Below are 23966 nucleotides of genomic sequence, written 5' to 3'. Positions count from 1 at the left end.
GTGATATATGGTTTTGGTAATGTACCGAAACAGAATTGGTAAGAGAAGTGGACTTGTAGCAATGTAAATGTGTAATGGATAGATGTATAAGCAATGTAATTAAGGACAGCATGCATTTCAGCCTATAACTCTAAATATGTAACTCCAATTGGTATGAGACCAATTGGAGGTGAAACTAGGCAAAAATGTGCTAACTTTCATGAAGGAAACATACCAAAATTCTGCTTGCAAGGTAGTTTGAAAAAATGACCAAATCCGGATTAAGTGCAAGTGAGGCCAGAAAACTGACCATTTGGGCAGCAGTTAGTGTTTAGGCCATAACTCACTCAAAACAGGTCCAATTGACCTGAAATTTTAACCATGAATATTTAAGACCCATATCTACAAGTCTTATGAAGACACCAAAGCCCAGAAATGACCATAAGCAAGTCAAACATCTTGCACAAGTTCGGGTCCAAAAACTGGCCGAACCAAAGTTGACCAAAGTTGACCTAAAATGACCAAATTTGATGCCATTTGACCAGCAATAGTAAAATGACCATAACTTGGTCTACATAACTCAGAATGACCTAAAATTTTGCCCCGCGTTCCATAAGACATAGATCTACAAGTTTGTAGTTTTGAACGAAACCCGAAAATCGAGGAAACTAGGTCGTCCGACTAGGTCAAACTAGTATCCCGGAATCCAGCAAGTTGCAATAAAATGCACCAAACAAGGAAATGAAATTGGTAACATGTACCAACCCTAAAAGACTATCGAATGTGATATATTAGTGACACTAAAACCTAATTTACCTAGAACGCATCGAGGGTCGATATATTAGGTGATTAAGCAAATAATAGCTTTCAGTGAATTACTTATCAAGCATTATCGATAGAGACAGTTTAATTTAGTACTGAAACACTTCAAATTGTGTTTCTCAGTTAGTAAAGACTTAGGGAAAGGGAAGGAAACACTGAGTCCAAACCAGGAGACAATTATCAGAGGTTTGTGCACAACAGCTATTTCTTTTGAATTATTTTCAATTGAAATAAATTTTGAATATTTGTATATTATTGTTTTAAATTGTGAAACTGTGAAAAATTGTTTGAATGATATTTGATGGATACTTATTGATTGAAAAGTACTGTAAATGGTTTGAAACCACAGCTATCATGTATATTGATTGTATTCCTCACTAGCCTGTCTAGTGGGACGAATTGAATTCCCTCTCTGGCTGAAGTGTTGAGGTGTGTGCCTGTTGAGGACGAATTGGATGAGTACTCATATTTTTGCTAGCTAGCTATGTTATTCCTCATTAGTCATCAACTTTTGGGACGAATTGAATACCTCATTAGCCATCGGCTTTTAGGACGAATTGAACCTTGGAACATGATTTAAGCTGTGTGTGATTTATTGATATGTATTGTGAGATTGTGAAATGAATTTAAACTCTTATTGACATATATTGTCTTTTGAATTCAACCATGATCTGACTCATTGAAATTTATTGTGATATCGAGAAATGGAGTTTAAATTCTTGTTGACAATTACTGTCTTGAAATTAACTATGGTTTTAACTATCCACTATTTGTATGATTTATGAATTGTGATTTAAAGATGTATTTGGTTAATGTTGTGCACCACTGAGACATTGTCTCAGCGATAGCTTTTTATTGCTGTCACAGGTAGACAGACAGACAGGGCAGCAGACTAGGCTGCTAGTACCTCCAGCGAGAGATTTTCGGGTATAACGAGTATACCACATTTTGCATTTTGTACAGTAATGTATATTCATTGTATGTACATATTGTTTTTGGTTTTGAGCAGTTGTAAATTCAAATTGTACATTGAAGTTGTAAAATAATTATGAGTTATTTTGGCTTGTAAAAATTGAATTATATTTCTTTTATCTCAGTCTTTGAAAATCACTGTGGATTTGAGTTGAGAAATATGTTGTGTTGAGAAATATGTTGGAGTTGAGATTTGGAAAAATATTGAAGTTCTTTTTACAGGTTTTCTAAAGAACTGTTTTATCCAAAATACAGATGGCACTCTGCCAAAATTCTTACAGAAATTCCAAATAATTCAAATGTGTTAGTTCTATCACTTCAGTTCAAAAAGGTTTTTAACACCTGTAAATAGTGCTTACCACTGTAAAAGAAGTAAGAAAAGTTTTTAAAATCCCTTGTAGTGTATTTAATGGGTTATCAGTAGACGGAGTTGTTAATTCATTAGATATACTACGGGATCATGTTATGCCTTACAGAGGGGTAGGGTGTGACAGACTGTCCATCCGTCTGAGGATGATAAGTCGTACTGATATCTCTAAGCTTATAGCGATTACTATGGTACATGTAGTTCACATTAATGTAACTGAGTCACTGACTCCAGCTACCTTACAAGTGTAGTCTTTTGATAGGCTAGTTCTGAAGTTTTAAATTTATGACTAAAATTTTCACATTTATTTCCAGTAATAGTACTCTATTCGAGTGTAACTGTATCAATTTATAGATTACTTACAAATATTCTTAATTTATTATACCACGAGGAAGCACGTAGCTCTACACAATAATCCCGTGTCGGTACTATAATCTGCAGCTTACAATACAAACATCGAGAACATTATATAGTCACTACGTTATAACCTCATGGACTAGTTTTTCTAACAACTTATCTTTCTCGAATCCACTAATATCCTAATCCGATTCTGATTCCAATATCCATTAATAATTACTAACAGTAACATCTTTGCCCTCATCTAGAGTAATTCTATTACTGTAACTTACTTTTAGGTCCTCTTACCTTACATTAAATAGGCTTGTCAATTAGCTTTATAATTTATAGTATGTTAGAAAATACTTTTAGCTAACAATTCTTCCAAAATTAATGTCAATCATACTTGTTATTATAGTTTTGATCCTAAAATACTAGTCACTAACGCATCAAAATTTATTCCCCTGTAAAGGAATAGCAACAAAACATATAGTTCTGACACTAACACACAACTAAGTAGTGCTGGGATCAAATAATAACTAATTGTTTCTTTCAAAAATTAAGAACTTACCAGCAGCTACATCTGAAGTTTCTGCTCTTTCTCCTTGGCGCATAGTGGACGCTCTAATTGGTGCGCTACTATATTCGAGTTGATTCACTATGTTATAGTGGTGAGGAGTACCAACTCTATTTCTATCTCGAGTCTGACTGACGGTCTGTGAACTCTGGAAAGCAGATCGAGGTGCTCTAGTACAATTTTTAGCAAAGTGTCCAAGTTTTCCACAATTTTAGCAGGCTCCAGAGGCCCTTTGACAAATGCCTCCATGTAGCTTACCACAAACATGGCAGAAACGGGCAGAATAGGAACTTCTAGTTGTTCGATGACTAGATCTTAGTGTTCTCTGCCCTAATGATCCGCCTCTGTCATATCTCTGAGCTTAGGGTTTCTCTAATTCTTTTCTCTTCCCCAAATTATTGTTCGAGCTCTGACCCATAGGTTTCTCCCTCTTCTCTATTTCACACTGCCCTTGTGGGGGTTGGGTTTGTACTTGGGCTTGGGATGACAGATTATCAGCCATTTGTTGGAAGAAAGTGGCCATTTGCTGGGCCATTTGTGCAGTAATTTGTATCTGTAAACTCTGGTACACTGCCTTCGACACTTTGTGGAGCTGGGGCCTCAACTTGTACTTCTACCATCACGGACTGTTCTATTGTCTCATTCTTCTCTTCCATATCTTTTCATAGGACTTTCTATTCCTGTACAACCAACACAAGGAGATTCCTCTCCATTAGTTCAGATTTATGATGTAAATGTACTATATGTATCAAACATTTGAGCAGTTGTAGTTACCGAAAAAAATATTTCAAATTCACAGTTCAAAATTTACTTTAAAACCATTGCTCTGATACCAAAAAACATGTCACACCCTACTCCCCTGTAAGATGTAACATGATCCCGTAGTACACCTAATGAATTATCGTACTTCGCCTACCGATAACCCATTAGATATACTACAAGGGATTTTAAAACAATTTTCGTGAAATTTAAATAATCTATTAAAATCTAGTGTTATAAAATTTTTTTCAAAATTTCAGCAAAGTGCCGGCTGTATTTTGAGAAAGCAATTCTTCAATCCTGCAAAAGAAAATGCTCCTAATATGTTTTCTCAAATACAACTTCAATAACTTCATTTCAATTCACAATTCAATTCTCAATAAATAATCAATTCATTTTCAAACTAATCTCATCATAAAGAAACATTTCATTGATTACAAGGCTCAAAATTTATAATACAAAACTATTCAAGTAAATGAAATCTCAAATTTATATTTACAATAATTTACATTTAATTACATACCAAAATGTTTTACAAGAGTTTTTATACAACTGCTCAAATAATTTACATACATATTATTACATGCATACATCAAAACCTATGTACATGGGTATACCTATAATATACCTAGAGCTGAACTGAAAGTGTCTTCAAAGAAACTTACTCACTGCTCTATGCTTTTCTTACCTACGACAGCATACAAAGTTATCGCTGAGTGGTGAACTCAGTGGTGCACAACTATAATTTAAAACATAGTACAATATACATTGACAAAATTTACAGTAAATAATTTGGAAATCTGAATACTCATTAAATTCTAAAACTCAAAATATTCATTGCCAATAATGTAAATCATTTGTATAAAATGACTTCGATCATGAAATTCAATTTATCAAATCATAACTAACCATTTAGGTAGTTCCAACAAAATCAATTATACATAAATCATAATTGAAATCACAATTCTTTACCATTCAAAAGCCATTCTGTATCTCAAAAATCATTCTGTATCTCAAAATTCATTCTTTATCTCACTAACTATGCAAGACTAATCCGAAAGGGCCATATTCGATGTGATTCTAACTCCCTACTGTCGGGGAGGTCGAATCAGATTCTAACTCCCTATGGTTGGGGAGGTCGAATCATCGTGCACAGTACCATCACAATAATGAATCTTCCGCAAGGGCCATAACGATAAAATAAACTTAGATCTAACCTCAAATCAGAGGAAAATCTAAGCCTGTGCACTTACCATGGTAATCAAAACACAACTAACTCCATTGTCTTCTCAACAAATGAGAGAGACGGGTAATAACCTAGTCAAGCATCTATAGTGAGATATAAAACAATATCGCAATCCTTTCAGTGAGCATAAATCACAATACAATTCGATTCAAAGTCAATTCCAATATCCAATAATTTTTATGGTCATCACAATTCAAATCATAAATTTGCATTTTTCCATGAAAATTACCATCACAATTCAAAACATGTTCTATCACAATTTTCCAAAACATAATTATTCAATCCATAACAATGCTTAATACTTGTGGAAATACCATTTCACAAAGCTAAATTCATACATACTATAACAAATTCAATAATCATTGAATCAAATCCAATGCTTGTTAAACATAATACATAAGAAAAATATGTCATTTAATCATATGAAATATTCAAAAAAAAAATCAGTTAAAAACTAGTTGTGCACAAACCTCTGATAACTGTTTCTTGGCTCTGACTCAGTGTTTCCTTCCCCTTCCCTGAGTCTTTGCTAACTGAGAAACACAATTTGAAGTGTTTCAGTAATCATTTAAATTGTCTCTAAGAATAAGGTTCAATAATTAATTTGTCGAATTCTATTATTTCCTTAGTCAACCTAATATGTCGACCCTCGATGCGTTCTAGGGAAATTCGGTTTTAATGTCACTAATATGTCACATTCAATAGTGTTTCAGGGTTGGTACATGTTACCAAATTCATTTCCATGTATCTTGCATTTTCTTACAATTTGCTGGATTCCGGGATACTAGTTTGACCTAGCCGGACGACCTAGTTCTGTCGGTTTTTGGGTTTTGGTCAAAACTACAAACTTGTAGATCTATGTCTTATGGAACGCGGGGCAAAATTTCAGGTTATTCTGAGTTATATAGACCAAGTTATGTTCATTTTACTATTGCTGGTCAAATTGCATCAAAATTGGTCACTTTAGGTCATTTTAGGTTCGGCCAGTTTTTGGACCCGAACTTGTGCAAGCTGTTTGACTTGCTTATGTTCATTTTTGGGCTTTGGTGTCTTCATAAGACTTGTAGATATGGGTCTTAACTATTCATGGTTAAATTTCAGGTCAATTGGACCTGTTTTGAGTGAGTTATGGCCTAAACACTAACTGCTGCCCAAATGGTCAATTTCGAACTGCACTTACACATTCGGATTTGGTCATTCTTTTAGGTCACTTCTAGGCAGAATTTGGACAAGCTCTCTTCATGAATGTTGGTCTATATTGAGTCTAGTTTTACCTCCAATTGGCCTCATACCAATTGGGGCCACAACTTTACACCTATAACCTAATTTATACACTGCCAACAATCACAACCTGCATAAGATTTTGTGAAGGGATTTTCCCTAATAGCTGCTCTAATGACCAAGTTGTTACACAAGAATGTCAGATTTGACTGGAATGACAAGTGTCAGACCAGATTTGAGAAGTTGAAGGCTATGTTGACAAAGGCACCAGTGTTAACACAGCCAGTGTCAGGAAAGGACTTCGTGGTCTACAGTGATGCCTCACATAATGGGTTAGGGTGTGTATTGATGCAAGAGGGGAAAGTGATCGCCTATGCTTCCAGGCAGCTAAGGCCACATGAACAGAACTACCCTACCCATGATCTAGAGCTCGAGGCAATTATCTTCGCACTGAAGATATGGAGGCACTACTTGTATGGTGAAAAGTGCTACATTTATACAGACCACAAAAGCCTGAAATACTTGCCAACCCAGAAGGAGCTCAACCTTAGACAGAGGCGATGGATTGAGTTCCTGAACGATTATGATTGTGTAATCGACTACCATCCTGGGAAGGCAAATGTAGTTGCTGATGCTTTGAGCAGAAAATCCATCACAGCTTTGAGATCATTGAATGCTCGTCTATCTTTGATTCGAGATGGAGCTATTTTGGCTGAGTTGCAAGTGAGGCCAAACACCTTCTGGCAGATTTTAGATGGGCAAAAAGTAGATGAAAAGTTACTGGCTATTATGAGCAAACTCCCAGAGGGAAAAGCAGCTGACTATGAGGTGAAAGCAAATGGGTGTCTGCACTACAAAGGAAGACTATGTGTACCAGATAATGGGGAATTGAAAGCCAGTATTCTAAAAGAGGCACACACCAGTGTATATGATATGCACCCAGGAAGTACAAAGATGTATCATGATCTGAAGCTCCAGTATTGGTGGCCTGGTATGAAGAAGGACATAGCTGACTATGTGACTAAATGCTTGACATGTCAGCAAGTCAAAGCAGAACATCAAGTTCCATCAGGTTTGCTACAACCTATACGCATACCTGAATGGAAATGGGATCGGGTCACCATGGATTTTGTAAGTGGGCTACCTCTCACCCGGAAGAAACATGATGCAGCATGGGTGATAGTTGATAGATTGACAAAGCCATCACACTTTCTGCTAGTTAGGACTGACTACTCACTGGAGAAGTTAGCAGAATTGTATATCAGTGAGATAGTTAGACTACATGGAATTCCACTTTCCATCATATCTGATCGAGACCCAAGGTTTACATCGAGATTCTGGAAGAAGTTGCATGAATCCTTGGGTACACAACTCCATTTCAGCACAGCTTTCCATCCTCAGACGGATGGGCAATCTGAAAGAGTAATCCAGGTAAATAATTGAAACCAATGAAATTGATACAAATATTGAATTGAAATGATAACAATAACGTGAAATACTTGTCAGGTCCTTGAGGATATGCTGAGGAGTTGTGTCATTGAGTTTGAGGGAAATTGGGATAGATACCTCCCACTGGCAGAATTTGCATACAAAAATAGCTACCAAGCTAGTATCCAAATGGCCCCGTATGAAGCACTGTATGGGAGAAAATGTAGAACTCGGTGTCTTTGGGTGAATTGGGTGAAGATAAACTGGTAGGGCCAGACTTGGTGAAACAGACTGAGGAGAAGGTAAAGATAATCAAAGCCAATCTGAAAGTTGCCTCAGTCAGACAGAAATCTTATGCCGACCTGAAGAGAAAAGAAATAGAATATGTGGTTGGCGACAAGGTGTTCCTCAAGGTGTCACCATGGAAGAAAGTATTGAGGTTTGGAAGGAAAGGTAAGTTAAGCCCTAGGTTCATTGGCCCATATGAAGTCATTGAACGTGTGGGTCCAGTGGCCTATTGGCTAGCTTTACCACCAGAGCTGGACAAGATCCACAATGTGTTCCACGTGTCCATGCTCAGAAGATACCGCTCAGATCCTTCGCATGTCATCTCCAGAGAAGAAATTGAAATACAACCGGATTTGACATATGAAGAAGAACCTCCACGGATCCTAGCTCGGGAAGTAAAAGAATTGAGGAACAAGCAGATTCCATTGGTGAAAGTGCTTTGGAGGCACCACAACACCGAGGAGGAAACTTGGGAAAGTGAAGAGACGATGAGTCAACAGTTCCCTCAACTGTTTGTATCAGGTAAATTTCGAGGACGAAATTTAAATTAGAGGGGAAGAGTTGTAACACCCTCCCGGTAACCACTCCGTACATCCTACTGTTCCGGTGACCGGTGTTGGTCCGGACAGCTAGAACGTCCGGAAAAATATTTAAACTAAAGTCAGGAACCATAATTAACTCAAATATTAATAAGAAAAATTTAGTAAAAATTTTAGAAATAAAATACAACCAAGTTAAACGAGCCGGTGCCCTAGCGATGGGTAATCAGAGGGAAGTTGCGGTTCTCGCAACGAGGAGCCCTAGACCCAGGGGAAAAATTAGAAAATAATTTTTGGGACTCCAGAGAAGGGTTATTGAGGTTCCCATGGCATTAGAATGCCAAGAAAATACCTAGAAAAATTTTTCAATCGGTACAGACAATTTTGACCCGTTAAGCCAAACGGAGGGCATTTTGGTCATTTCGCCTTCAGAGGTGATTTTTGGCCGACTTGTCCAGTTGAGTAAATAATTAATATGACATAAAATATGAATAAACATTACTAGAAATTAAATTGAAATTGAGTAGTGATGAAAAGAAAAGAAAAATCAAAGAAAAGCTTATTTATGACATCATTGTGATGTCATTTAAAACTCACCAACTAATCACAAGCTAATAAACTTTCTTAAATACTTAAAAGAGACAAAATGAAGACCAAAATAATTAAATTGCAGCTGCCTTCTTCTTCTCCAATTCAAGCCGAAATCTCTCTCTCTCAACCTCCATTAAACCTCACTTCCCAAGCTCCCTTTCTCCTTTGTTTCCACCACTAAACCCTAAACCCCTTCATTAAAACTTAATCACACCTCTTGGGGAAGTGTTTGGAAGCCTAGAAAGTGAAGGAAAGTGAAGTTTTAAGTGGGGAAAAATCTGCCCTATTCAAGGTTAGTGCATATATATACTTAAATCTCCTTTATTCCATGTTAAAGCCTTAAAGTGAGCAAGAATTTGTAACTTTAATGAATGAAATTTATGTTTATGCATGCCTTGAATTTCGGCAGCCCTAATGAGGGAACAATAATGGAGTGTCTTGATGATTTTAATGGACTTAGAATGAATTGGAGATTATGTTTAAGCTATATATCTACATAGATAATGATTTAGTGTGCTTAACCAAGGTGCATGGGTAAAATGGAATGGAAACTACGGTTTTGAGGGTGAAAAATTGACTTGGCTTAGGAAATTGTTAGAGCACATTTTAAAGGTCAATTAGTGACCATTTTAGGTAAGTTGACCATCAAATGGAGTGAAAAATAGGATTGCAAAGTGAAGTTGCAGGCTGCCCTAGGACAACAGCAGAAGGACTGAAAATTCAGTCCACTTGCACTGTCATAACTTTGGCTGTGTTGGTCCAATTGGTGTTTGGCCAATTTGACATGAAACTAGGCTTATAATGGCACATTTTTTCTGAAGAAACCATGCCTAAAAGACCAAAGCAAGAGGACCAAAACTTGGCCCCAATCCGGACACTCTGCAATAGCCCCTGCAGAATTGACCAAATGAATAGTAACTGTTCATTTGGCCATAACTCACTGTAGATTTGGTCAATTGACCTGAAATTTTTACAGCAACAAGTTAAGACATAGAAAAACAACTTTCATGAAGGAACCTACCCGAAACTATGGCCAGAACCTAACCCAAATGGCAGTGGCAGTCACTGTTCATGTTACTGTAGATATGGTAATTTCTGCAGAATGCAAATCCGGCCAGCTGTGGTTTTTGGACCATATCTGGAGTTAAAAAACTCCAAATGGAGTGATTCAAAAAAGGAAATTCAACTAGACAAAATAAGAAACAACTTTCATGTTTGCCATTTCTTCAAATTCTCACTACAACAGTGTCCAATGGAACAGTGAAGTTGGGTCTCAAAAACTGAAATTTTCTGCCCTCTTGGTTTTAAGTTAGAAATGGTAATGGTGACCAATTCTAACAAGTTTTAAATATAAAATGTGGTATGTTGGGAGTGCCAAAGTCAATGTACATATTTTCTATCCAAAAGTCAACATTTTTGTTGACCAAAGAGGTGAATAGTGACACCAAAACTTGAAATGCACAAATTGAAGAATTTAAAAGTTTCAAATGCCCGAGTATACCTAACATGATTGGTTTGGATAGTTTGGCATGCCAATAGGGTTCAGTTAGCAGTACTGTATATGGCAATATGCCATTCTGTGATTTCATGGCTTTTAGCCATTCCGACTTTGCATTGAGATTTGGCCTTGTGCCTGAGATTATTCTGACTTGGTAGGCTTACATTGCACCTGGAAGATGCATATGTGACCGATGGTTTGGCGGCGAGTACTAGATACCCGGTGCGGTTTACCGTTATCGGCCAGTCATCTAGTGTAGGTTACTTGGGGCAACCAAATGAATAAAAGTGGACAAAGTAAATAATATACAAATACCAAGCAAATGAAACATATACATTCACTACACATTTAATTTCTTGCTATTTTTTTTATTATATTATTACACCACTAAGCATTATTGCTTAGCGCGTTGCTTTTGCCACGCGTAGGTACTGGAGATACAGATCATGAGCCCAGTAGACCCGGTAGGTGAGTCCATCCTGCGATTCTGCACGATGTCCGTGTCACCTCACTACTGCGATTGCATTGGTAGGGCACTAGGTGTCATTTTGTCATTTTGTAATTAAATTTTTATTTTCTCATATGTATTTGGGATTATGTAATGTATTTTGAGGTTCATGTAAATAATAAAGATTTATGGTTATGTATGGAAGTAATTTGAGCTTTTAATTGTTATTTATATATATGAGAACCCTGAGAAATGGATGTTTGAGAAATGAAAAGGTTATTGAGAACTGAAATTGAGAAATATTGTTGAGTTTTTGATATTGAGAGTCTGTTGATGAATTGAAGTTGGGTTTGTTTGAAAATTATTTGGAAGTGTTTTCACAGGTTCCGAAGAACAGTTTTCTCCATTTTTAGCCGGTACTCCGCCGGATTTTCTTTAAAATTTTCGGAACCTTAAATGAATAATACTTTTCATAAATGGCTTAAATAAATTGTATTTCATAAATTATATGCAAAAGCATGATATAAATTAATTGAGGAATATTAGAGTGTGCCGGTACACCGTGTGACATTACTTACTCGGGTATACTGTACACGGGCAAGGGGTGTCACAAACGCACTACCGAACATAGGGGTGTTACATTTTATTTTTATCATAGTTATGAAGTATAATATATTTCATTTAAGTCATTTATTGAAATTATAATTTATTTGAGGTTCTACAAATTTTATAGAAAATCTGGCAGAGTGCCGCCTAAAAATGGATGAAACAGTTTTTCAGAACCTGTGAAAAACACTTCCAAGATTTTCTATCAATCCCAAACTCCATTTCATTAACAAAATCTCAATATTTCTCAAATATACTCCCATTTCTCATTCATTCATTTGATATGATATTCATGTAAAAATCATAAATAAATATTCACTTTTTCATTCATAAACACAATTTCCATTATTTACATCAATACCCAAAATACATTACATAAGTCTTAATTACACATGAGAAAATAAAAGTTAATTACAAAATATCAAAATAAAACCTAGTGTCCTACCAATGCACTGATGATGGTGAGGTGGCACGGACACTATGCAGAGCTGCAGAAGGTCTCACCCAGTCTGTGGTCTACTAGGCTCTCTATCGGTCTCTCCAGAACCTACGCGTGGCAAAAAGCAACGCACTAAGCAATAATGCTTAGTGGTGTCAATAATAGAATAAAAAGAAATAACAGAAAATAAATATGCAGTGAATGTATTGATGTCTTATGCAGATAAATTTTTGATAATTATTTGTAGTCCTATTGATTTTGTACTTGTTATGTTCATTATTTCATTAAATTTATCCACTTTCATTTTTGATGGTTGCCTAAGTAATCTATACTGGATGACTAGACTGGATAAACGGGTAAACTGGTACTGGGTATTAAGTACCTCGGGCCATCACATCATCGGTCACATATGTATCTCCCGGTGTACAACAGAACAGCTAATGACCTGTAATAAATATTAGGCACAAGGCTAAGTATCATCACAATGTCAGAATGGCTAAAAGCTATAAAATCACAGAATGGTATAATGCTATGTGCAGTACTGCTAACTAAACCTTATTGGCATGCCAAGCTATCCAAACCAATATTGCTAGGTTTACTAGGGCATGTTACACTTTTAAATTGTACAATTCCTGAAATTTAAGTTTAGGTATTACTGTTCATTTCATTAGTCAACTAAAATATTGACTTTAGCATAGGCAATAGGTACATTTGTTCTAATACTCCCAACATACCACATTTTGCATTCTAAAATTATTGGTTTTGGTTTCCAAAACCATTTCTAAGCTTAGTGCTAGTTGTTCAAAATTTTCAGATTTCAAGCCTTATGTTTACTGTTCCATTGGTCATTTTTACAGTAGGAATTTGGCAAAGTTATCAACATGAAAGTTGTTCCTTATTGTGTCTAGTTACATTTCTTTTTTTGAATCACTCCATTTGGAGTTTTGTAGCTCAAGTTATGGCATAAAAACCATAACTGGACGGATTGCAAACTTTCCAGATTTTCTGGACTGACCAAATCTATAGTGTTTTGTGCAGTGACTGCAGGTCACTTTTTGAACATGTAATGGTCAAGATTTGGGTTATGTTTCTTCATGAAAGTTGTAGGTCTATATCTCAACTTTTTTACTGGTAAAATTTTAGGTTAATTGGACCTTTCTTCACTGAGTTATGACCACTATTCATTTGATCATTTTGCCCAGGCAGAATGCAAGTCACCCGGATTAGGGCAATTTTTAGGTCAATTTGGTTCGGTGTTCTGAGTAGGGTTTCTTCATCAAAGTTGTGCCATTATGTGCCTAGTTTGATGTCCAATTGTCCTTGAACCAATTGAACCTCTACAACTCCATTTATAGTTGCCCAAACCTGCTGGACTCATGCTCAGTCCTGCAGGTCAGCCAAGGCAGCTCACCCACACTCAAATGCCAAGCCTCAACTCACTTCATTTCCTCATCATTGTCACACCCTACCCCTCCGTAAGGCATAACATGATCCCGTAGTATATCTAATGAATTACCAACTTAGTCTACTGATAACCCATTAAATACACTACAAGGGATTTTAAAACTTTTCTCACTTCCTTTTACAGTGGTGAGCACTTTTGACGGGTATTAAAAATTTTTAACTGAAGTGAAACAAAATAACAAATTTGAATATCAATAATTTCTGTAAAAATTTTAGCAAAGTTCCATCTGTATTTTAAATAAAATAGTTCTTCAAAAACCTGTAAAAAGCACTTCAAATGTATAATTCATCAATCCCAAACTCCAATAATTTGTTCAACACAATAAATTTCTCAACATTATCAACTCAGTTAAACAATCAATTTTCCACTATTTCCAAAAGCTGAGATAAGATAAATTTATCACAATACTTTTACAGGTCAAAATAGTTTACAATTTTAGTTTACAACTGCTCAAGACCAAGTACAATTTATATATACAGTGCACATATATTACAACAAAAACTACACAATATGGTATACTTGATATATCCGGCGGAATCTCAAAATGTGGTACAAGCAACCTACTCTGCTGCTCTGTCTGTCTGTCTACCTGCGACATCAATGAAAAAGCTATCGCTGAGTAAAATTTACTCAGTGGTGCACAATAACAATTTAAAATGCGGTATGTAAAACTTTTGTTGATAATTTACAATCCAAATAATTCACAATTTTTCAAAGCTCATATAACACAAATTTGATCAAAAAATTGAATAACACAGTGTTGCCAATTAATAACACAATTTGATCAAATAACTGAATAACACAGTTTGCCAATCAATAACACAATTTAGGCCATGACACAAATTATTCTGAACATGCCGTGTGTATATCACGACAAGGCACAATCACCCCACTGATCGAAATCAATGAGAGAGGAAGCTAGCTAAATAATGAGAACTCATCCACACTGAGCTCAAACTGACAAGTCAAAGAGGGAGGAATATAATCACACTCACCCCATAAATGGAGGAGAAATATAGTAATATTGTCATGCCAAGTGTGAATCAAAACAATTCCAAATCACAATATTTAAATATTTCATACAAACCACAAATCATATTTTATCTCAAATTTTCCATTTGCAAAGTAGGCAACACAATAATTTCCAAATAAAATTCCCAAAGCCAAAACAATAAAAAATTATTCATAACTCAATTCTCCAAATAAATTTTCTAGTTAAAGCAGTGAATATAAAAAGTATTGTGCACAGACACAATTTAAAACTATAATGTTCAATTAAAATTTTAAGTACAAAATGAAAAATCAAAATTATTGTGCACAAACATTTGATATATGCCTCTTGGCCCTGACTCAGTGTTCCTTATACTTCTCAATATCCTTTTCAACTGAAACACATAATTTAAAGTATTTCAGTTCTCAATGAATTTGTTTCTAACAATAAAATCTAATATTTAAATTTTCTTGGTATTATTCCTTTCAATTCATTTCATTAGTCAACCTATAATGTTGGCCCTTGATGCACTCTAAGTGAGTCAATTCTAATATTATCAATATGTCACATTTTATATCCCTTTAGTATTGGTATATGTTACCAAATTCATTTTCAAGTGTATTGCATTTTATTGCAATTTATCGGATTTCGGTGTATTATTTTGACCTAGCTGGATGACCTAGTTCCCTCAATTTTCGGGTTTCAGTCTAAACTACAAACTTGTAGGTCTATGTCTTATTGCACGCGGGGCAAAATTTCAAGTCATTCTGAGCTTTTTAGACCAAGATATGGTCAATTTACCAATGCTGGACACAATGCACTAAAATGGTAGGCTTAGGTCATTTTTAGGTCACTTTTGATTCGGCCAGTTTTGGCACTTGAACTTGTGCAAGATATTTGGCTTGGTTCTGGCTATTTCTGGGCTTTGGTGTCTTCACAAGAATTGTAGATATATGTCTAAACTATTCATGGTAAAATTTCAAGTCATTTGGACCTGTTTTGAGTAAGTTATGGTCAAAATACTAACTGCTGCTCAAATGGTCAATTTACCAATGCTGGACACAATGCACTAAAATGGTAGGCTTAGGTCATTTTTAGGTCACTTTTGATTCGGCCAGTTTTGGCACTTGAACTTGTGCAAGATATTTGGCTTGGTTCTGGCTATTTCTGGGCTTTGGTGTCTTCACAAGAATTGTAGATATATGTCTAAACTATTCATGGTAAAATTTCAAGTCATTTGGACCTGTTTTGAGTAAGTTATGGTCAAAATACTAACTGCTGCTCAAATGGTCAATTTTCAGGCTTTCAAGTCACTAATCCGGATTTGGTCATTTTTCAAGTTACCTTCTAGGCAGAATTTAGGTAAGCTTCCTTCATTAAAGTTGGCACATTTTGTGCCTAGTTTCACCTCCAATTGGTCTCATACCAATTGGAGTCACACACCTAAGGTTCTAAGCCAAAACATACACTGCCCTACTACACACTCCTCATCACTTACCAAATACATATTCAACACTTACCAAATTACTTCCTTCATGCCAATTCTGGTTTATACCTTACCATTAACACATTTAACAACACATTTTGGTCATTTTGGATAGCTTGTAACCATTCTCAATATGCCCATTATAACACAGAATTTTCCAAAGTCCATTTACACCATTTAACCATATGAACATACCCCATTTACATACCCAATTCCAAACAATTATTTACATACACATGCTGCCACCATAAGCAACATAATTCAATAATATTTCATGAACTTAAACACTTCAATCTTCTTAATGAGGCTGCCACAAGTTTACACATACCCATCAACTTTCATTTTCACTTTTCAAGCTTACAAATCAAACCTTACAAATGGAATTCAACTTCAATACAATTAAACATTTAAATCAACATCCAAATAACCATTTACATGCAAGGACAAACTGTTCATGGTGAGGTTTCATGGCTGCCAAAATGCTTCATCACCAATAATTCATCAAACCTCAAATTTCTTCCATAATTCAACTACCCACAACCTTAGTTACACTTTTAATGAAACAAGAATTGAAAATAACCAATTACCTCTTTTGGACTTCTTCAAAACTCCACTAAAACTCTTATTTGTTGCTTCCAATATGCTGCCCAAGATGTGTAGATAAAGTTTAGTGAAGGAAGTCTTGAATTAAAAGTTGAAAATGATGCTGATTTGAAGCTTTCTTGCAACCATCCATGGAGGAAGAATGGTGAAGTGTGAATCGGCCATGGAAGGGTGCAATGAAGAAATTAGGTGCCGAAGTGGTGAGTGCTGTCCACTTGTGGTTCTTTATACCCCCATTATCTCCACTAACCATTATTTATTAACTAAATAAATCAAGTTTCAATATTTCCATCAATCACCCCTTATTTTTCCCTTATTATATTTTATACATAAGTTCATTTTTCATATTATTTACAAAGTTTAATACCACTTATTTTTAATGGACATTGAGGTCAAAAGACAACTCTAGGTGTCAAATGACCAAAATGCCCCTCTTCGGGTTGTATTCCCGATTTTTTTATAACACTGATTTTTGTCATTTTCTTGATTTTTCGTTTTTCTTTGTACTAATTTATTAATTTTTCTTTGACATTTCTAATGTCATTTATACTTCAATAAGTCTTTAATTATGTCTCGAAACTAAATTTCGAGGGTTCCCTGCAGTCCTGGGGTTGGCTATTGCCTGCGTCGTAACTTCCTCATGCGGTCACCCATCGCTGCGGTGTTGGCTCGTTTAACTTGGTTACATTTAATTGCTATTATTTTTCCTTTATTTTTCTTGTATTTTCCTTTCTTGTATTTCATTATTTTATGTCTCCTCACTAACATTTAAATATAATTACAAGCATCCTAGCTGTCCGAACAGACACTGTCACCGAGACAGTGGAATGCACTACTGAATAGCAGGGTATTACAATCATACACATTCAAATGGTCACTAATTGACCATTATAAGGTTAATGAACCATCACATGAGCAAACCCTAATGTTGTTAAAGTGTCCACATTTTCAAGGTTCATTCATGCATCACACTTGCATTTCACTTACTCTTACATGTTCAATCAATCATCTCATGGTATAGGCATCTCATAAACACGTTACTTCAAGTAAATTCATCAAACCCTAACCATCCCTAGGCTTCCCAAATTGTAGGGATGAATATACACAAGTTTTATTTTGTTTTTCTTACACTTTTCCACTTATCTCATGCTAATAAACATGAATTAAGTAAAAGAGATAGGAGATTGGACACTAACCTCTTTGAACAAAATTTCTAGGTAACAAAACTTCAATCCTTTCTCTTCTTTTTGCTACAACTAGCTTCTCCAAGATGTGGGAATGATTTTTAGTGAAGTAAGTTTAGGGTTTTGTGAGGAGGAAGCTTAGGAAAATCAAGCTTTAAAAGAGAAAATGGAGAGAGAGCTTCTTGGCTATGGTGGGCAGGAAATGAGGAAGAAGAGTGCAGTTTTTTCATTTCAATTTTCTGCCCATTTAACTCATTTTAAGTGGTTTATGGATATGTGTCACAATGTGATTGGGTGAGAGTGCTTAGTGACATAAGCATGAGGTCAAAATTACAATTTTAATTCATTTTCTTTTCTTTTCTTTGTTACTCATTTTCAATTTAATTTTAAGCAATATTTATTCACATTTTGTGTTATAATAATTATTTACTTAACTGGACAAGTCGGCCAAAAATCACCTCTGAGGGCAAAATGACCAAAATGCCATCCGTTTGGCTTAACAGACCAAAATTGTCTGTACCAATTGAAAATTTTTTCTAAGCATTTTCTTGGCATTCTAATGCCATAGGAACCTCAATGACTCTTCTCTGAAGTTCTAAAAATTATTTTATGAATTTTCTCTCGTGTTTAGGGCTTCTAGTTGCGAGGACCGTAACTTTCCACTGGGTTACCCATCGCTAGGGCACCGGCTCATTTAACTTGGTTGTATTTTATTTCTAAAATTTTTCCTAAATTTTTCTTATTAATATTTGAGTTAATTATGCTTCCTCACTTTAGTTTAAATATTTTTCCAAATGTTCTAGCTGTTCGAACCGATACTGGTCACCAGAATAGTGGAATGTACGGAGTTGCTACAGGGAGGGTGTTATAACTCTTCCCCTCTAATTTAAATTTCGTCCTCGAAATTTACCTGATGCAAACAGTTTAGGGAACTGTTGCCTCATCATCTCTTCACTTTCCCAAGTGGCCTCCTCGGTGTTGTGGTGCCTCCAAAGCACTTTCACCAGTGGAATCTGCTTATTCCTCAACTCTTTCACTTTTCGAGCCAGGATCTGTTTGGGTTCTTCTTTATATGTCAAATCCGGTTGTACTTTAATTTCTTCCATGTAGATGACATGTGAAGGATTTGAGCGGTATCTTCTTAGCATAGACACTTGGAGCACATTATGGATCTTGTCCAGCTCTGGTGGTAAAGCTAGCCTGTAGGCCACTGGACCCACACGTTCAATGACTTCATATGGGCCAATGAACCTAGGGCTTAACTTACCTTTTCTTCCAAACCTCAGTATCTTCTTCCACGGCGACACCTTGAGAAACACTTTATCGCGATGTAAACCTTAGGTCTCGATTAGATATGATGGAAAGTGGGATTCCATACATTCTAACTATCTCACTAATATACAATTTTGCTAACTTCTCCAGTGAGTAGTCCGTCCTAACTGGCAGAAAGTGTGCTGACTTCATCAATCTATCTACTATCACCCATACTGCGCCATGCTTCTTCTGGGTGAGAGGTAGACCACTTACAAAATCCATGGTGATCCGATTCCATTTCCATTCAGGTATGCGTATAGGCTGTAGCAAACTTGATGGAACTTGATGTTCTGCCTTGACTTGCTGACATATAAAGCATTTAGTCACATAATCAGCTATTTCATTCTTTATACTAGGCCACTAATAATGAAGCTTCAGATCATGACACATTTTTGTACTTCCTGGATGTATAGCATAAACACTGGTGTGTGCCTCTTTTCAGGATACTGACTTTCAATTCCCTATCATTTGGTACACATACTCTTCCTTTGTAGTACAGACACCCATATGCTTTCACCTCATAGTCAGTTGCTTTCCCCTCTGAGATTTTATTCACAGTAGTCATTAGTTTCTCATCTACCTTCTACCCATCTAAAATCTGCTATAGCAGGTTTGGCCTCACTTACAACTCAGCCAAAATAGCTCCATCTCGAGCCAAGGATAGATGGGCATTCAATGATCTCAGAGCTGTAATGAATTTTCTGCTCAAAGCATCAGCAACTACATTTGCCTTCCCAGGATGGTAGTCAATCACATAATCATAGTCCTTCAGGAACTAAATCCATTGCCTCTGTCTGAGGTTGAGCTCCTTCTGGATTGGCAAATATTTCAGACTTTTGTGGTCTGTGTAAATGTAACACTTTTCACCATACAAGTAGTGCCTCCATATCTTCAGTGCGAAGATAATTGCTGCATGTTCTAGATCATGGGTAGGGTAATTCTGTTCATGTGGCCTTAGCTACCTGGAAGCATAGGCGACCACCTTCCCCTTTTGCATCAATACACACCCTAACCCATTATGCGAGGCATCACTGTAGATCACAAAGTCCTTTCCCGACATGGGCTATGTTAACACTGGTGCCTCTGTCAACATAGCCTTCAACTTCTCTAAACTGGCTTGACACTTGTCATTCCAGTCAAATCTGACATGCTTGTGTAACAACTTGGTCATTGGAGCAGCTATTAAAGAAAATCCCTTCACAAATCTTCTGTAATACCCAGCTAGCCCCAAGAAACTTCTGACCTCAGTTGTATTTCTGGGAGGCTTCCATTCCATCACTGCTTCTATTTTCTTGGGATCCACCCTAATCCCATCAGCTGTGTGACACCCCTTACCCGTGTACTGTATACCCGAGTAAGTAATGCCACACGGTGTACCGGCACACTCTAATATACCTTAATTAATTTCCATCATAATTTTGAATATAACTTGTGAAATATAATTCATTTATTGAAATTGTAATTTATTTGAGGTTCCAAAAATTTTAAATAAAATCAGTGATCTGGCTAAAAATAGAAAAGCGGTTCTTGGAACTGTGAAAAACACTTCCTATATTCTTATTCATTCATCTCAACTCCATTTATCAAAATCTCAATATTTTTCAGTTCACATTCATTTCTCAATCATTCATTTCATGTGATAATCATATATATATCACAGATAAACATTCACTTTTTCATTTACAAACACAATTCTCATTATTTACATGAGCATCAAATTACATTTCATAAGTTCATTTACACATGAGAAAATAAGATCAATTACAAAATACCAAAATGACACCTAGTGTCCTACCAATGCTTGTAACTTTGTGAGGTGACACGGACACTATGCGAGCTGCGGGATGGACTTACCCAATCGTGGTCTCACGGCTCTTGATCGGTATCTTGATTACCTCACAGCGTTGCAAAAGCGACGCGCTAAGCATAAAGCTTAGTGGTGCAAATAATAAAATAGAAAGAAATAAAATGCAAATAAAAATCATAATTTCTTAGCCATTGTGTTCATAAGAACTGAATAATTACCAACTTAATGTTTAGTCGAGGGCTAATTACGTTTTATGATATTAACTTCTTCATGCATTTTGTTTATTTATTTTCTTCATGATCTTGAGTTTCTTTGTATTCTATCGTAATCATTTCTGATATTTAATTTTCGTATTTTCTTTAACAATCAGTTCAATTACAATTATATTTTTCCATGCCCAAGTAACCTATACAAATTGACCGGACTGGATAAACGGGTAAACTAGCACTAGGTACCAGGTACCTCGGGCCGTCACACCATCAGTCACAATGTGTCTCCCGGTGTGCAAACATAATGGCTAATAAGCCATATAAGCAATAAGGCATAAAGCCAAGTAAAACATCATAATCAGTATAGCCATAGGCTATCACATCACAGAATGGCAATGAAGCCATACATCATGCAGCGATCGCTATCGAGAACCCTATTGGCATGCCAACCTATCCAAACCAATCACATTAGGCCTACTAGGGCATTTGATACTTTTGAATTCTTCAATTTTTGAATTTCAAGTTTTTATGTCACTATTCACTTCAATAGTCAATAAAAAGTTGACTTTTGCATAGATCATAGGTGCATTGGTTTTAACACTCCCAATGTACCACATTTTGCATTTAAAACTTGTTGGTTTTGGTCACTTTCTCAAAGCTTAGGTCATTTTGGCAAAATTGCCAATTTTCGATTTTGGTGCTCCGAAGTTGCACTGTTCTATTGGTCGATCTACTGTTGGAATTTGACAAAACTTCCTTCATAGAAAATGTTCCTTATTTTGTCTAGTTGAATTTCTTTTTTTGAATCACTCCATTTGGAGTTTTGTAACTCAAGTTATGGCCAAAATAAGTTTACTGTTCACGTGCACTGTTCATGCTGCACTTTTGGGTTTTGGCAGATTTTGGTCCAAGTTTGGTCAGTAATTTGACCAAGTTAAGTTCATAATTTGGTCTAACTTTCTTCATATGAAATGTTCTACTATGCCTTAGGTTTCCATAGGTTCAAGAATCGCCTAAATCCGAGTTTTCTAGAGAGAGTTATAGCCATCCAAACATTACTGCTCAAATCAAAATCTGTAGAGTTGCGAGTTTGAGCAGTGTTGTGACTGCCATTTGGGTTAGGTTCTGGTCATAATTTGGGGTAGGTTTCTTCATGAAAGTTGTTTTTCTATGTCTTAACTTGTTGCTGTGAAAATTTCAGGTCAATTGACCAAATCTACAGTGAGTTATGGCCAAATGAACAGTTACTGTTCATTTGGTCATTCTATAGGGGCTGTTTGCAGGGTATCCGGATTGGGGCCAAGTTTTGGTCCTCTTGCTTTTGTCTTTTGGACATGGTTTCTTCAGCAAAAATGTGCCATTATAAGCCTAGTTTCATGTCCAATTGGCCAAACACCAATTGGACCAACACAGCCCAAGTTATGGCAGTGCAAGTAGACTGAATTTTCAGTCCCTCTGCTGCTGTCCTAGGGCAGCCTACCTCTTCACTTTGCAATTCTATTTTTCAGTCCAAATTGTGCTTAACTTACCTAAAATGGTCACTAATTGACCATTATAATGTTCTTTAATCAATTCAAATGCCAAGTCCAATTTTTCACTTCTCAAAACCGTAATTCCTATCTCCATTTCACCACATGCTTGAATTTACTAACTAATCCATTTTACTTATATTTATATACTTTAAACATAATCCCTAGTGCACTCCAAGTCCATTAAAGCAATAAATCTTGTTCCTTACTTAGGGCCAGCCGAAATCCATGGGCCACATACACTTAGTTTTTGTTCATTTAAGTCACAAGTTCTTGCTCAATTCAAGTTGCTAATCATGAAAGTAAAAAAAAAATTTTGGGTATCTAATGCACTAACCTCAACTTGAAGAATCTCCAAGCTTGCCAACTTTAATTTCTCTTCTCCCTTTTGCTCCCAAACACCTTAGCAAGCTTCTAGAATAAATTTTTGTGTTGAGAACTTGAGGAAATATGGTGGGAGTTTAGGGCTTCATGAGCTTGCCAAGCTCATCAATGGAGGAAGGGGAACATGGGTTTCGGCTGTTTTTTTGGGGAGGGATGGCTGCTCACGTTTTTCTTTTCCTTTAGTCCATTTTTAGTCTCTTTTATTGGTTAGTCAAAGGATAGCTTAATTGTGATTGGTCATACTTCATAAATGACATCATCAAGATGTCATAAATGAGCTTTTCTTTGATTTTTCTTTTCTTTTCATCACTACTCAATTTCAATTTAATTTATAGTAATGTTTATTCATATTTTATGTCATATTAATTATTTACTCAACTGGACAAGTCGGCCAAAAATCACCTCTGAAGGCGAAATGACCAAAATGCCCTCCGTTTGGCTTAACGGGTCAAAATTGTCTGTACCGATTGAAAAATTTTTCTAGGTATTTTCTTGGCATTATAATGCCATGGGAACCTCAATAACCCTTCTCTGGAGTCCCAAAAATTATTTTATAATTTTTTCCCCGAGTCTAGGGCTCCTCATTGCGAGAACCGCAACTTCCCTTTGGTTACCCATCGCTAGGGCACCGGCTCATTTAATTTGGTTGTATTTTTTTTCAAAAATTTTTACTAAATTTTTCTTTTTAATATTTGAGTTAATTATGATTCCCGACTTTAGTTTAAATATTTTTTCGGATGTTCTAACTGTCCGGACCGACACCGGTCACCGGAACAGTAGAATGTACGGAGTTGCTACGGGGAGGGTGTTACAAGCTGATACAATGTGTCCAAGGAATGCAATCTCATTCAACCAGAAGTCACACTTGGACAACTTAC

This window comes from Hevea brasiliensis, chromosome 4, assembly GCF_030052815.1.
Source record: "Hevea brasiliensis isolate MT/VB/25A 57/8 chromosome 4, ASM3005281v1, whole genome shotgun sequence".
NCBI classification, from domain to species: Eukaryota; Viridiplantae; Streptophyta; class Magnoliopsida; order Malpighiales; family Euphorbiaceae; genus Hevea; species Hevea brasiliensis.
This window is presented reverse-complemented; position numbering follows the sequence as displayed.